The sequence below is a fragment of the Cyanistes caeruleus genome, chromosome 2 (genome assembly GCF_971803275.1).
Source record: "Cyanistes caeruleus chromosome 2, bCyaCae1.hap1.1, whole genome shotgun sequence".
NCBI lineage: Eukaryota > Metazoa > Chordata > Aves > Passeriformes > Paridae > Cyanistes > Cyanistes caeruleus.
In genome coordinates, this window is record NC_141702.1 from 111,050,341 (window position 1) to 111,061,784 (window position 11,444).

The following is an 11,444-nucleotide window of genomic DNA, read 5'->3' on the forward strand; positions in this document are numbered from 1 at the left end:
TTTTGGGTTTGTTTTTTTTTTTTTTTTTGCAGTTCCCGCATCGCTTTGCTTCGTTCCGCAGCGGTCTGAGCGGATTTTTTTTTTCCTTTTTTTTTTTTTTTTTTTTTTTTTCCCCTGCAGCTCTGCAAAGGCGGAGTGTGGTTTTCTGAGAAGGTAAACCCGAATGTTAGCCCGAGGAAAGCTGCTGTAGACGCGCTCTGCTTCCATCTAGATAAATGCGGGGAATGGTGGTCCTCGATGGCGGCCAGAGAGAGGGGGGAGTGAAAGAATGGTGAACATTCTGTGTTGCCACTTAAAATGGATATGAATGCCTCATTTCACGAGAGATGCATGTGTGACTGAGCCAGAAAATACCTTTCCCTTAAGGAAATCTGTGTGTGCTACTCTGAAGTTAAAGGCTGTGGTGAGAACAACACAGCCATTCTAACCGAGTCAGCTTTGTCCCTTACTGGAGGTTTCCTGGAATCACAATAAGTTAATAATGTAAACCCACCTTCTTCTTGTGCTTCTTTTATTTGGAAAATATAGGTCCCCTAGAAATGAGGTAATTTGCTCGCTAGGATTTTTGATCACCTTAGGGCCTGATTCCTTGGAGAAAGAAAGGGATGGCGTTCTTAGATGTGCAGGAAATAATTTTCTGTGCCACCAGAATGAAAGCAGCTTGTACCTTTTACTATGAGAAAATTTCTGCACCTAATGTGATGTAGAATTATAGGATGGTTCAGTTAGGAAGGGAACTTAAAGACCACAGTGTTCCAAGCCCCCTGCCCTGGGCAGGGACACCTTCACTGGCCAGGCTTGCCAGCTCACTCCTCCTGCTCCCCCACCTCAAATCTTGTTCAGCTTCTTTCCAGCATGATCATGCTCCAGTATGACTTTCCAAACTCAGTTATCTCCAACTAAATAATTTAAAGCCTAGTTTGAATTTAATTTCATTCTATCCCACTGGGAGGACTATAGAGAAAGATGGCTGAACAAGCAGGAGTTCTGAGAAATCTATTTGGCTTTTGAGCTGATGAATGGTATGGTATTGACAACAGATACTTTCCAAAGGATTTCTCCAAACATGGGTATACCAGCAGGAATCTGCATTAAAAAACTGAAATTATAGAAGAGTTTAAGGATCATTTTTATATTTGAGGAAACTTTATGAAAGCCAGCATTAATGTTGGATAGGTTTCTGAACTCTAAAAAGTGCAGTCTGTATCAGTTATCTTGCCAATTGCCAGTAGGTGCTGGAAATTATTTCCTTTGGGCTCAACAATTATAATGATGACTTTTTCATTGTTTAGCCAAGATCTTCATAAAGTCCTCTGCTATAGACAGGGGCAAGGTGAGGAATCTGTATGAGATTTTCAATGAGATTGCCAGAATTTTTGTTTTGCTGTTGTTGCCTTCATCCTGACCTGATTACCCATTCTTCAAGTTAGGGAAACTCTCATCCCATACTCTCAACTACTTAGACACAAGAAACAGGCTTATATGAATTAAAAGTATGGCAGAGTTTTGATATTCATGGAAGTCTCAAGGTTTATATCATGGTATAAGTTGGTGGCATGTAAAAGTTCTGCCTTTAAGGATTTTCCTTTTGATTACTTTTTCAAAAGGAAAGATGGAAGAATTTTTCTTGAACTACACAATGTTTTGCCATTTCCGGATGCCAGTGGCTTTGAGTGGGGACCCTGATCTTCCAAATACTGCTTGTCTTATGTTGCCCAATCCTGAAAACCTCCGAGCATGCAGCCAGGTATCCTGCCAGCAGCTCTGCAGCAGCCAATGCTATTCTGCAGAATGGGGCTCTGCCCGTGTAAAAACTGAAGCAATCCAGCTTAGCAGCCAGGAAAGTGTAAAACTGAGGAGTAGGTAAAGGAAAGGCTGATGGCATGCAGACACCACAAGGAATGTATGGATTTGCCATGTAGGCTCAGCTTCCAGACTCAAGGTGTGACTCTGTGATATTTGGCAGCCTTCCATTTTCAACAGATGGCCCAGCATCCTGCATGTGCCCACAAAATAAAGTTGTGCACGCTTTTGTTTAATACTTTTGTCTGTGCAGACACTTAAAATATTCCCTGAAGAGAAACTCTTTGTTTTTACTAGTTTTGTTTGATTTTTGTTAGACTACAGCCTTTTATTTTCAGATTTTTATCTTTTAGCAATTTAATGATCAGGATTATTTTGATTTTCTGTAGGGAGGGATGGGGAGCATCCCTTGAAGCAGAAGAAAACCTTAAAACTTGAAGGGTCAGAACAGGAGGGGCATGTCAACTGCCACATCAGAGCTTTCTGTAACAGAAGGGCAGGAATTTGTGCCATAAGGAGGAGGAGAAGGAAAAACACTTAACTGTTACATGGCTGTAACAGAGACAATGACCATCTGCATAAATAGGATCAGGTTTCCAGCTTTTCTGACAAAACTATCTGGCCTTTTCCTTTCTTAATGGAGAGGCATTGCCTTACTGAACCTCTGTCTATCCACAAATTAATGTTTATGTAGAAATAACCAAATTTCCGAATCTCTGTGCTTCAAAATAAGGTACTGAAGTATGAAACTGGAAGAAACAGGCTCACAGCAGCACAGCATTTTAAATGACTGTTTTATTTCTCTCTACACGTGCTAGCTATAAATAAAACAAAAGTCTGTGAAAAATCTGCCTGAAAGCTTTAAATCAGGGAAATATTGAATCTTTATGTGTCCACAGCAGTCCACCTAACTTGGTAGACACTGGCCTGGCTCCCAGACCAAAGCTCTCTGGCAACAGCACAAAGCCATAAACACCAGATGCAGTATATTTATCAAAATGAAATATCAGCAGTTTCACACAATTGGCATTTCAGCAATGCAGCGTTCACTTAAATGGTTCCAGTGGTTTACCTTTGCACCTGAATCACAATTGCTGTATTTCTGAAGGTGTTGGTGTGGAATCTCACAAAAGCTATTTTCCCTGGCATGCCTGTGCTGCTGTCCCCTGATGTGTGTGAGCAACAGAAATTACATCTCATTCTTGCTTGCCCACTAATACCTGCCTGGTATTTTAGCAGAAACGCTGGAAAAGATGTGAAAAACGCTGCTGAGCCAAGGTATGTGCAGGCAGGCAGAGTACAAGCTTGCTTTCTCCTTATTTCCTCAGAATGAAGTAGCAGATTGGGAGTTTTGCAAATTACAGATGCCATGAAGACTCTAATGTGTATGATTGAAAGGATCATGTTATTAGCTGTGCCAGTGTCTGCCAGAGTAATTTCACAGTGGTGCTTCTGCCTTGTGATACCCCAGGACAGTGGTTCTTCTCTCTGTGTCACTTGTACAGGTTTTCATTTCACACCTATGGGATAGTTATGTCTGGTAAACAATTATTGGTGCTGATGAGACTTAGCCTAGGCCCTTGTGTCAAGCATTACCAAGTACATATCACTGCAGAGATTCCATGCATTAAATATATATTGGCTATTTTAATAGCTTCAGTCTTAAGCATAAAGAAAGCAGGAAAAAAAAAAAAGAAAAAAAAAAAGAAAAAAAAAAGAGAATAAGATGAAAGGGCTGTTATTTGCTCCTCCAGATTGAATTTCTTCTTGCTGTAATTGGCATTTAGTTAGAGCCACTCCCTAGCTTGTTTTATTTTGTTGATTCTTAGTTTTGTCAAGCATGCTGGGAAAGTCTGAAAGCTGGCATGGCTATTAAACAAGTTTTACTGTTTGTGTTGCAAAAGTGTTCAAGATTTTCATGGTACATGAGAAGGTTACTGAGAGTGGAGTCAGGTTCTCACTAAAGATCTTTGACGGGGCTTCAGCCTTGGTCTGATTTTTGCATAGATAGGCAAGCTGATCTTTCATGCAGTAATTTTAACTAGGTATTACTTGTACAATCCAAACTAGTTAGAGAAGGCTTCACTTCTTCTCTCCTGGTGGGTCTCCCCAGAGGGCTGTTCATGGGAAGGAGCAATGTGCTTGCTGAATATGTCTGGCCTTCTCTGCTGATTACCAGTAGAGTCTCAATTGTTTTGCTCAATCAAGGTGCACAAAAATTTTTAAAACTTGATTCTTCACAGAGGTGTGAGCTCTCCCAGTTGTTTCTTTTTGGGTCTGAGCTCCTCCAGATGGTCAGGCTGTTTGTGTTCCCTGGGTACCACACCAGATGCTTCACCTGCAGTCTGTGTAGCTCTTGCAAAAAGGCTTCCTGGGACATGAACCCTGGCAGTTCCAGTGCTTGCTCTCTTTTGCAGAATCCAAAGATGGCTTGGTATTTAAAAATTTACTTCCAATCTGTATCAGCTGTGCAAAGGCAGGACTGATTTTGCTGTTGCACACTGCTGCCAAGTCCTTGTAACAGTTGCTTTGTACATCCTTTGCTCAAGCTTGAATCCTGAGTGAGTGATTGAGGATAACACTTGTAATTTGATCGTTTAGGAAAAAAGAAGCCACAGGCAGAGAGGACTTTGTTTAGTTAACAAACTGATCTCAGGGTTAAGCCTTTATTTTTAGTCTTAAAATTCCTATTTGGACAGTTACATAAATGCCTAATTTCAACAGTGTGAGTATGCCACAGCTTCTGTGGAATTTCAGTGGGAGTGGCAGCAGCACCCTAAATTGAGGTTAGATACTTGGATTCTTTGATATACATTTATATGCCTAAATTTGGATTTCTAAACAAGAACAACCTCTTTCTCTGCTTTGAAGCTTTGCTGAATGCAAAAGTAAGTATGAATGTGCGGCTGGTGTGTTCTCAGGTCAGCACCACCGTGTTTCCTTTGTTCTTTTTGTCCAGACCAGCTTCATCCTTTTGGGAGTGAGAGGTTGTGAGAATGACTGGGAATCCCACAAGTTTCACTGCCTAAGAACATCAGAATTCTGGTTCAGGGCCTTTAGCTTCCTACAACATGGGTTATGCTTTTGGGGATGTTAGGTACAACACCACTGCAACCTACAGTATCACTCTTGCCAGAGGTGGGTTTGGCTCCCTACTTACTTTTATTCCATAATCTGTCGGCTTTAGGCTCTTTGCTGTGTTTCCAGACAAAACAAACTTGGCTCAAGTTCTCATCAAGTGGTGAGAAGAAAGACTGTAGTGACTCTCAGAAGCTCCAAAGAGCGCTTAATTCTTTTTTTATTACATTTTCAATTGTTTGAAGCTGGGCCTTGTTATTTGTGGGTGCATGCTGGCTACTTGTGCCATTGCACCTTAGTCTCAGCTGTTATAGTTACTGTCATAGTACAAATGATCATTTTGAACTCCCCAGCCTGCTGTCTTTGAAATGTAAAATTTCTGTATTTCTTCTGTAGATGGAGTTCCTCATGGAACCAGAATCTATAAAGTGGTGCTTAAGACTGGAGAAAGTCTGGAGGAATTCTTATTATAAAGATGTTTCTTGAAACCAAGAAATTCCTTTCCTGATGCTGAATTGTTCCCATTCATAGTGGAGGACAGGAGTGAAGGATCAAATCCAGCTTTCAGGCTTGTCCTCTTTCTCCCTGAAATGCTTTATTACAGAACTCAATTAAGAGCAAATTTCCCCCTCCAACTTACATCTAACAAGGTCATGCCTGCCTTTATGAAATATTGAATCTGCAGCTGCAGGATTTATTACAACAGTATTTTAAAACACATGATGCTGGTGCAGCATCTCTAATTAGAAATGCCCTGAGCTCACTGTGCCGGCCAAGTGTTGTTTCCAAACTGCAGCATCCACATCAAGAGGCAAGTTTATACATGTTGGAAGGACAAAGAGAGATACCTGTGGGAAAAAACTGGAGTCTGCTGAGAAGTGCTGCTGTGCTGTGATTTCTTACTTCTTTAATTTGAATTAGCTCAGTTTGAGACAGATTTTTGCCTCAGTAGCATTACTGAGTTGCAGCAGTTTAGTGGAGAGGGAAGATCAGGGCTAAAATCTTCAGCTTTGTGTTACAGTGTGACCAATTACATACTTTGCCACAGTGGCCAGTAAGAAGTAATTAAAATGGAAGATGGACTGATGCTGGATGTTTATCACAGTAAGGCTGCTCTGTTTCCCTTGTGAGGAAATCTAGCAGGCAGACACAGGAAAAGACAGGAGATGAATACACCAGAAGAGTTCTGTTGTACACTACAAATTGCCTACTGCGGTACCAGACAGCCTGTGTTGATCACACACCTAAAGAACATCTCTTTTCCTTGAATATGAAACATGGCAAGCCACTGTAGGAGGGCTCAGGATTGACACTGCTGTCCTGCAGGGATAATTAGGAATTTACCAAAGCAGAGCAACTGACGCCTTGAGAGACGTGAGTATGATTAACTCCATAAATACGTATTATGAAATCACGGGCAGTGTTCTAAGTGTAATGAATTTCCCCTGAGGGAAAATATGCCTGAGTAAAGAAATCAGAAAGAACTTGATGCCAAATGCAGAATGGAAGGGAATTACTGTAAGGCTGGAGTCTATCCACATTTTTTTCTCAGTAGTTTTTTTCCTTTGAAGACTCAAATGAAGAGTTATTTCTCTTCATTTTATTATTCTCTAATCTCCAAAATCTGTATCACTTTCCTAAAACACACTAGCATGTATCATGTGCATATATAGCATTCCCTGGGAGCCTTGTTACTGCTTTATAGTCACTGCAGGTGAATTTGTTTATAAAAAGGCAAGCACCTACTTGAGACAGCATGAGTATAAGTCAGTATTTGCTCCTGTGCTGAAAGTGGATTTCTGAGTGTTATAATATAAAGGAGATGTCTTTTTTTCTACAAAACTGTGAGACCAAAGAACCCTGGAGGTGAATTCAAGCAGTCCTCATAAAGACTGTTTATAATAAAGTCTCACTTCTCAGACATGAAGGGCCTTTGACATCACATCTGGGTTACCTGCTTGAGTTTGCAAATTAGCCTTAAAGCTTCTGGTATTTCCATGGCGTCCAGCCTTGCCTCAAGAAATCCTAGTGTAAGAGCCACTGAAAAAAATTCCTAGACAGTCCCTTCTTGTCAGTGTGTCCTGGCAGAAGGTGATGAGTTATTCCTGCATCCCAAGGACCCTTGCTTGCAGGAGCATCTGCTGGCAGCAGACACAGCACAGAGGAGCTCATGAATTGCCCCAGTGTGAAATCAGGTTAGAGAAGCACAAAGCTGTCTGATTCCAGCCATTATGTCCCAAAATCTCATTCTGGCAAAGGGTGGAGTCAGTCAACTGAAAAAACTGTCCTTCTGTTATTTCCATTCTGATCTCAATGTTTCTTTACTATTCCACAATGTTACTTCACTGGTAAATATCTTAGAGCAGTTTTTTTTTCTGTGCGCCTTTCAGAGCAGAGAGAAGGACCAGTGCCAAGTTAAACTGATCTGCAGAATGCCAGGTTATCTGTGAGAGAAGGCTCGTCAGCGTCAGTTTTCAGTGCAATGGGTAAAAAGCTGTAATTCCTTGGGGCTGGCTTGGTTCTGCCAAGAGGAGACAACCAGTGTAGCCATATCTTCAGTCCTGTGTGCAGTCAGGGTCCTGACAGCACTAGGAATTCTGCTGAAGTGGATTAAATATATGGTTTGTTTTTTTTTTTTAATAAGGAAGAGCATTAACAAGCCATATAACTTCACTGGGCACTTCTGCAGTGAGCTTTATAAGGCCTAATGGAATGAGAGCTTGTTTCTTGTCCAGTCTTGATTCGACTGGGTTCAGCATGTGCTTAAGAGCTCTGCTGAGTCTAGGCTGAAAAATAACTTTTCATGTGGGAATACTGCAGGAAGGATAGTGATCACAAGGGTCTGGATGATAGCAAAGGCTTCACTCAGCCTGCTCCCTTTGAGCCTCATTTCATATTGCTTTGACATTAATAAGATGTTGAGATGTAGACTTCAGCTGAAGTAGAATTTTTCATCAGATTTCTTTAACTTGTTTTTTGTCCCTGTTTGCCTATGTGTGTCTTTCTGGACTCAAGTACTTCAGAGAAATTGTATTTTAAAAATCCTTTTCTAGCTGCCCCTGAATTTTCAGTCATGACATTCATCACATTTAAATACTATTTGATTTGTAGATGTTGGCTGATATTTGGGCTGATTAATTTCACATACTGATTTCTGGAAACTGCAATACTCCATTTCACAGACAAATACTGCCCCAGTATATGGAAAATGGCAAGCAAAGCAATTCAGCTGCTTTGGGGCTCCCAAGTAGAGATGCATTAAAAAAATCTGGCTTTTCTGCATGTTTCCACCTTCTGAACTTCTCTGCAGCTATTAAATTGATAAAAATACAGATTCTCAGATAGTTTGTACATTTGAGAGTTTGTGACATACTAGGGTATCTCCAGAAGACAAGTCTGATACATCTGTATCTAACATCTGTAAGGTATCTATGTTTTTTTTCCTAGGTATCTCTCAGAAGGTGCCTTAACACTTCTCTGTTGTACTCAAGCCAAATTAGAAGCAATTGTTTGTTCTAAGCTAAAATTCTGATCCAGCTGAGAGCAAGAGAGGTTTGGTTGGTGGGAGTCAGGTATTTGGCTGGTTTCTTTCAATTGTTATCTGCAACATGCTTCTTATTTTGCTTTTTGAATATCACTGAGCTTCCTCAGTAAGAGGTTGTAATTTATACAGCTGGAGCCTGAATGAGCCTTTGATCACCAGCTGTGGTTGCTATTTCTGTCTATTCTTCTTCACTTCAGACACTAATAGTCAATGTGCCCCGTGGATCCACAGGGTGCTCACTCTTGTTGTGGCAATATAATTTAGTGGTTAGTGTGCAATCCTGTGTCTCCCACACACAGGATTGCTTTGTGATTGGCATTTTGTGTAGTAAAAAGGGGATGAATTGAAAACTTCATCCTGAAATATACGTGCATACTCAACCTAGGTAGCTTTTCAATTCAGCCCAATAAAACAGAATTTATTTCCTCTCTGGTAGTTTCAGTAGATATTGCTCAGAAATACTGTTTCTTTTAGACAACCCTGCAACTCTTCCCTCTTACCACCCTAGCATCTGGATATAGATGGAGGCTTTTTGATTTGTGCAGGTGAATATTTAATTACCAGAGTTCAAAGACTCTTCCAGAATGCTCTGGGCAGTACCAAAACTGGATTCCTCCATGAGTAAAAACTCAGAGTAACTTCATTTACTTAAAAGAAAAAAATTGCAACTGCAGTTGGCCTGAGGAGTTTTCAGTTCAAGCTCCATGACTTTTCTCAGATGATTTTCTTAAGCTGGGAATTTTAGAATTGTTAGGCTCATCCCACAATGATCTTGGCCTCTTGGGTTCCTCTAAAGTAACAGCTTTGTAAAGATGAATTCCGTGATCTTGTGAGCAGCTCAGTGACTTTGTTGGCCAGTGCATTTAGAAAGCTGCTGTCAGTCTGGCTGATTCAATTCCACAGGACATCTTGATTTTTTCCAGTGCTGCTCTTATTACTTTATTCCTGCATGTCAGGTGGTGTCTCTAATATATAATTGTTATTTTTCTTCTGTCTTTTTCTAACTTCAGTCATACTTCAGTGTGAATACTGTTTGCAGAGACATTGTTTGGCTTGGTTGTAAACTCCCTATTTGATTGCTTCCTCTGCTTGCTTGGTCCATCAGAGACCTGTTTCTCTAGACATCTCCCTCCTGATACATTTCAGGTTTGTTTGGTTTTTTTTTATTTCTTCTGGTAATTTATTGTCTTGGATTTTTTTTTATTATATGTTTCTCATTTTTCCTGTCAAAGTCCATTCCATCTATTAAAGACAGATGAACTGGATTTACAGTGCCTGAAATATTGTTTTAGCCCTAGAGCTCACCCTCTGCCACACCATTAGAAATTATTGCAACTTCTCCATTTCTTTACTTTAGAGAACCCATTGAACTCAGGCAGACATGTGGCACTTTTCTAGCAGGAGAATATTTATTTAATCCCCGTGTAGAGAAGCAGAGAGTGAAATCCTAAATCCATTCAAATCAGTGGGGCTTTTCCTGGGTTCCAGCTGAGTTGTGGCTTAATGATCAGCTTTGTGGTCTGTAGTCAGCCTTGCAGCAAGAGGAGAGAGGAAGCACAGAGCAAGATTTTCACTCCCATGTCCTGGCAGTGTGCTACAGCAAGAGGTGGGGGACTTGAAGGACCAAGTTTTCTTCTGGTTCTGGCACCAACCTCCTAAAAGATACTTTAAAATTCATGTTCTCACATTTAGGCTGTAAAACAAGAAGGTTTCTTGGCAGCACAGCACAGTTTGAATGCATAGTTTTGCTGGTGTATTGCAGTTGTATCTGAGGTTCTGGAGATGAATGTCGGCCTGGGACTTGCTAAACCCACAAAGCAGCAGATAAGCCTAAACTGAGTTGGTTTTTTTCAGGTGCTTAAGTGTTTTGCCTGGAGGGGACCCTAATTTATTCCCTGTGAATTGTGACATGTCCCACTGAAAGTCCTCTGGTTTGATGGCAAGCCCGGTTTATTCTCCCAGCAGAGAAGTTTGCTGAAATGAGGTGGGTTAAAAAGGCTTCCCCCTATTGCTGTCCCTTGCTGAAGAGCAGCTTGAACAGCAAAAACTGTCAAGAGCGCTTATTCAAAGAAGCAAGGTTGGGAGCTGAAGATAAGAGCATTTATCTCCATGTCAAAACTACTCAGTGTCTTCACTAGACTCCCAACACACCAGTAACAAGGGGCTTAGGCTGGAGATGCTGGAATGCCGGGAGTCCAGGGGGTGGTGTTTATCCCACCGAAACATGGCACACATCAAATCAATTACACGGTGCGAGTGTATTCCCCCCATCACCAGCCAGTTTTGTGAGCTTGGAGAAAATATCTTCTGCTGGGCACTAGAGGAGTCTCCTCCCTTTGGATGCTGATTTAGTTTGAAATGTATATTAGGGGAGAGAGAGAGAAAAAAAAAGAGGGAGACAAGACGGAATCTCTTATGTTCTGCAGCAAGTTGCCACATTGATCTTGTCACTTGGCAGACACAGTTGGACTTGAGGCTGTGAGTCTGTGGGATGTGCTGTATTTCTGTCATGAATTGTCAGCCTCAAAGAAGCTCAGGAGAAAGAGAGACATGGTATCAGAATAGAAAACCATTAACAAAGGGACCAGCAAGCTGTTTAACAGCAAATCACAGCAGTTGCATTTTTGGATTGTGCTTGTCTTCAACAGCTACAAATGTGCTTTGTCCTCATCTCCTCCCCCATGAAATGCTGCTGGGGAGAGGTGAGACATTAGGGAAGGACTGGTGTTTCCATGGAGGCTGCTGTTCTTCGTGGCTAATGGCACCTGCAGGTCCCAGAGGAGCCCTCAGCCTGCCCTGTGCCTGCCCTTGTCCCACTCCCACAGCCCTCCCTGGAGTCACAGCTCCTCTGTGTGGGTTTTTCCTCTGGGTTTGCACCCCGAAACGACAAGCTGTGTTACACATCATTGATGGCCAGCTTGGGAGCTGACAGGATCACGCTTAGAGTCTGCAGGGACCTAATCCTGGAATCAGAAACTTTCCTGAAATAAGTCTGTCCATCAGGAATCAATTAAAATCC

At 41.5% G+C, this 11,444-nt stretch overlaps 1 long non-coding RNA gene across 2 annotated transcripts in view; it reads left to right on the forward strand.

Annotated features, from left to right (window-relative positions):
* LOC111926544 (uncharacterized) overlaps positions 1-11,444 on the forward strand; it is a 38,877-nt gene continuing 27,433 nt past the window's right edge. Inside the window, exons 1-4 of one of the 2 annotated variants that reach the window (XR_015283824.1) lie at positions 1-153; positions 4,763-4,941; positions 5,278-6,255; positions 7,272-7,367. This is a non-coding gene — a long non-coding RNA (uncharacterized LOC111926544). The remainder of the gene's footprint in view (positions 154-4,762; positions 4,942-5,277; positions 6,256-7,271; positions 7,368-11,444) is intronic. The other variant, XR_015283823.1, reaches the window with a different exon arrangement.